Here is a 4516-nt window from a genome sequence, read left to right on the forward strand (position 1 = left end):
AAGTCTGTTCACCAGGGCCCCCCTTGGAGTCACCAGGAACAATGGCCACAAGCTGAGGGAGGATAGGTTTAGGTTAGATATTAGGAAGAACTACTTCACGGTAAGGGTGGCCAGAGCCTGGAATAGGCTTCCCAGAGAGGTGGTGCTCTCACCTTCCCTGGAAATCTTCAAGAGGAGACTGGATAGGCACCTGGCTGGGATCTTATGACCTCTGCCACCCCCAGTGCTCCTTCCTGCCCATGGCAGGGGGTCGGACTAGATGATCTGTCTAGGTCCCTTCCAACTCATGATTCTATGATTCTAAAAACATGTACATTATGTGACAGCTGAATAAGATTGTGAAAAAGACAACCAATATTTTGAGGGATTAGAAGTTGTTTTTCAAGAGTTTTAGCAATGGAAAATTGTGGAATTCTAGAATTTCATGTACAACTATTTTCAACTTTTTTGTTGGGTTTTCTTTTTCTTTCTTCTCTTAACACTTGACTTCTACTTTTTAGGTGGGAAAAGGAAGTCTTCCTCAGACCTAAGTCTTAATTGAAGAAAATTCTTCTTTTTCTTTCCTCCCTTATGTTCCCATAGTGAAATTTTACTTGAGGAAAGTTCTTTGTTCTTAAGCTTGAGTCATTTTTTCTTTTTGACCAGAGAGAAAAACTTGTCACTGAAAGTTTTTTATTGTTTTGTTTTTCAAAGCTATGTTCATTAGACAGATCATGAACATTTACAATTTATTTCATTTGATAGGAATTCTGAGATGACTCATGAAAAATCTTTTTTCAGAAATCAAATGCTGATAATTATACTTTGCTTTAAAATAGAATATATTGTTTAATGTTCTCAGAGTTCAACTTCCCTGATTCTCATAGTTCTTTTAGTAGCTTATCTTTCAATGAGTTACTAGTAGCATAATGAAGGAGGGATGGGGGAAGCAACCATGGCACCAGCCCCAATTGCTGACCCTGAGAGGATTGCAAAAATAGCAGCATCACTAGGTCCCTGTGCAGTTGTGTAGGGCTCTAGCAGGGTGGCAGCATGGAGCTGTAGGAGTACAGTGGGATGTGGCTACATCCAGGTTGCAGCACAGATCTTGAGACATGTGGTGGCAGGGGGCTACATTTGGGCAGCATCATGTGTAAATAGTATGAGTCCTGGTCTGATCATGACATGGTCATGAATGCATTGGATGGCTAGAAGCTGGAAGTCTCTGAAGCATCTAAACTTCCAACCTTGATGATGCTATGACTCCTTAAAAAGATTGACCTTGTGCAGTTTTAACCAAGTTATGTAACTGCTGAGCAGGAAATGTGTGTTAATAAGTTATGAGGTGATTATGAATGTGAGTGGTCCATGAAAGTGATATCGTTGATTGGCATTGATTGACTGAGGTGGACATAAAGTGATTGGACCATGGAATGACTGGCAGGTGACATGATGCAGCCACTATAAAAGCCAGTGTGAGGCACCATCTCAGCGCTTGCGTGGGGAACGCGTGCATCATGACTGAGAGTCTATGTGGGCATGACTGATTGTGTGTGATGGTCTGTGCATGCGTAGGTGTGCATTGTGACTGGTAGTCTGTGTTGTATTTGAGTAGTGACTGTGTGTACTGTGGAATCTGCTAGAGCATGCTGAGAGTGAGATATACCTATGTGAGAGACAGGGAGTTGAAAGGATCGAGTGTGGGGTGTGTGGGGACCAACCTGCTGGAATTCCTTTCACCTGTGGACTTACACTCGTGGACCTACTAATAGTCACATGCCTCAACCTGGAGGGTAACATATCACCTGCCCTTTTGAGGTGCTGAGTTCTCCCTATGTAGGATGAAAAGCTAGAAATCCTCAGGGTGTTAGGGACTCTGCAGCACATCTGTCTGTCTGCCTCAGAGTGCCCTTGGCTGCAGTGGTGGACTGACAGGGGGGCGGGAAGGGGCCATGGCCCCCAGGTGCTGGCCTGCACAGGGGACACCAGCCTAGCCCTTCAGACTTTTTATCACACAATGTGACTTTAAGTATTGCTACAAGAAAAGGGGGGGCACAAATGCAAGCATTGGTCCCCAGGCAACAGAGACACACGATATGCCAATACTTGGCTGCCACCTATGGTGACAGGCTGGTGCTGATTTTTCCTTGTGTATACTGTATATAGTGCTTTACTGACCCTGTTGACTGGTTCTCTGTTGTTATTGTGGATTGATTGCTGTTGTATTTAGATACTGACCTTTATAATATATTTGCATTAACTTTAACCTTGGTGTTAAGTTTTTATTGGTGTAGTGCACCTCTGAATGGGGCCAGGCTTCAGGCCAGTGTTCAGGAGGATTTAACCATTTGGGTGCCTCAAGTCACCTGGTAAGTACAGAAAGACCTTACAAACCTCTGACATACAAAAAACTAGAACTCTTGGTTCCAAAATGATACCTTTTATTAGACCAACTGGAAAATGGCAAGAAAACTGTCCTTTTCTGCAAGCTTTTGGGATCAAAGTCCCTTTGTTAGGCTCTGGGAAAAGTGTAGATGGTACAAGATGGTAAAAAGTCCCCATAGGTAGGAAATAAACTTAATTTTTGCACAGAGGGAGCTGAAGATGGAAATCTGTCCCTCTGGGTCCATGAAAACCTCTGATCATTTAATAAGGTTTTTCCTGCCAGGCCCGTTTTCACATGGAGCTGGGGGATAACTGTCAATAACCATGTCCATAGTATTCTAGGGACCCTGAATTCTGTACCTCCACAAATTTCAGTAGTCCCTTGGACTACCAGTAAGCCAAATGAAACAGCTCTGTAGGTTTTTTGTTTGACACCTCTACACTAACTTATGCATTATATGTTGGTATTATTTGTGTAAGGTACTTTACTGGACATCTAGACAAAGTTTATATCAACTTCTGAAATTGTGTGATCTTAATATAAGAATCTGAAAAGAGGGATATATGAAAGGCAAAACATCCTCTCAATATTTAGCGATGCTGAAAAACTATACACATGCTCTGGGCATGGGGAGGAGGCACTTTAATTAAAGTGGCTTTCAGAATCACTCTAAAGTGCTAGGAGTGTCTCATGTAACAGCTTCCCTGTGCTTCAAATAGCAGTGGGGGTGCTTTATCTAAAGCTCATTTGATGAGCTTTAGATAAAGTGCCCCACCTCCATTTTGTAGCCCAGGGACACTGATGCATGAGATACAGAGGCTTGCTGGAGCATGGTAATTACCACACTCCAGCAGATATGATTAACTGAGTCTGCTCCAACCCACTGTAATTACAGCACATTGGAGCAGCCTCCATGCTTATGTATGGGCACTAGTAAGGACTTTCATTGACTTTACATTTTGTTTTCCTGACATAACCATGGAGAAGTTTTTAGTTTAGATTAGTGGCACTGCTACTTGACCTGGGGAACACCCCAGCATGCACACACTGGCACACAGCAAGTTTCCCCAGGTGGGGTAGAGAAGGCTGGAGGTAGCACCTGGGCTGACCCCAGGAGCTTTACCTGGGATCCTAAGTGATGGCTAGAAAATGGTATTTAGAGGTTTGCTTTGGGAATTGGCTTGTAAGTAAAGTAAATATGCATTAAAACAATGGTCCAGGGCAATGGCAAGTGTTAATTGATTTCTAAAACCTGTTTGTGACAGTGTCCTTGGAGGTCCACTGTGTCTGACACAGGTAAGCAGCAAGCAGACATACAGGCTGGGAAAATGAAGGCATGTATCACGCTGTTCCATTACAGAGATAAGGGACTCTGCCACATTGGCCAGGTCACAGTGCCCAGTTACAGAGCCCTGGGGATTTCCAGTTTTGGTAGAGGGACCAAATTAGGAGAAACTGCCAAAGCCCAAATTAGGATGTGTGCATGTGATGGGTTTGTGAAACAAAGGAATATGCTGACAGGACAAAACGTGGAAAGTATGACAAACACAGGGAGACCAATCAAAGATACCCAAAGATGAAGAATCATCACAGAGGGAAAAAAGATACAAAAGGAGGGATTTCAGAGCAGGAGAGGGTTACCAAGAGGGGAACCCAAGGCCACCACAGACAGAAGGCATACCACCAGCCCATCTCACCCACCCCACTGGGGGAGAGTGTGCCTCTGCATGCGACCTCCAGGCTGCTGACTTCTGCCAGATGTCAGCAGCCTGAAAACTTCAGAGTGAAGCTCACATACTGGCTAAATGTACCTTGCCTCTGTGGACTCATAGATATAGAATTGTTTGCATTATTCTTATCTACTATCTCTGTGTATCAATAACATTCACTTATTAAATGGAGAGGTCATGGTTGGTCTCAGGGTTTGGGTCCACCTGGAACAAGGTATCTGGGTCATAAATCCATTGCAAACACTCGGGGCCTCCCAGGACTACAATGGTGGTGATCTGGGTGCACATATCCTGGCTGTCAGCTGGAGCATGGCTCTGGCCAGCCAGGAACCAGTTTTGGGCAGTGCATGCTACCACCGCATGTACCAAACCCCCCCCACACACACTTTTTTTGGTGTGTTTTTTTCTGACACTAGGAAAT

This window comes from Gavialis gangeticus, unplaced genomic scaffold (assembly GCF_001723915.1).
Source record: "Gavialis gangeticus isolate Ggan-Ray unplaced genomic scaffold, GavGan_comp1, whole genome shotgun sequence".
Lineage (NCBI taxonomy): Eukaryota > Metazoa > Chordata > Crocodylia > Gavialidae > Gavialis > Gavialis gangeticus.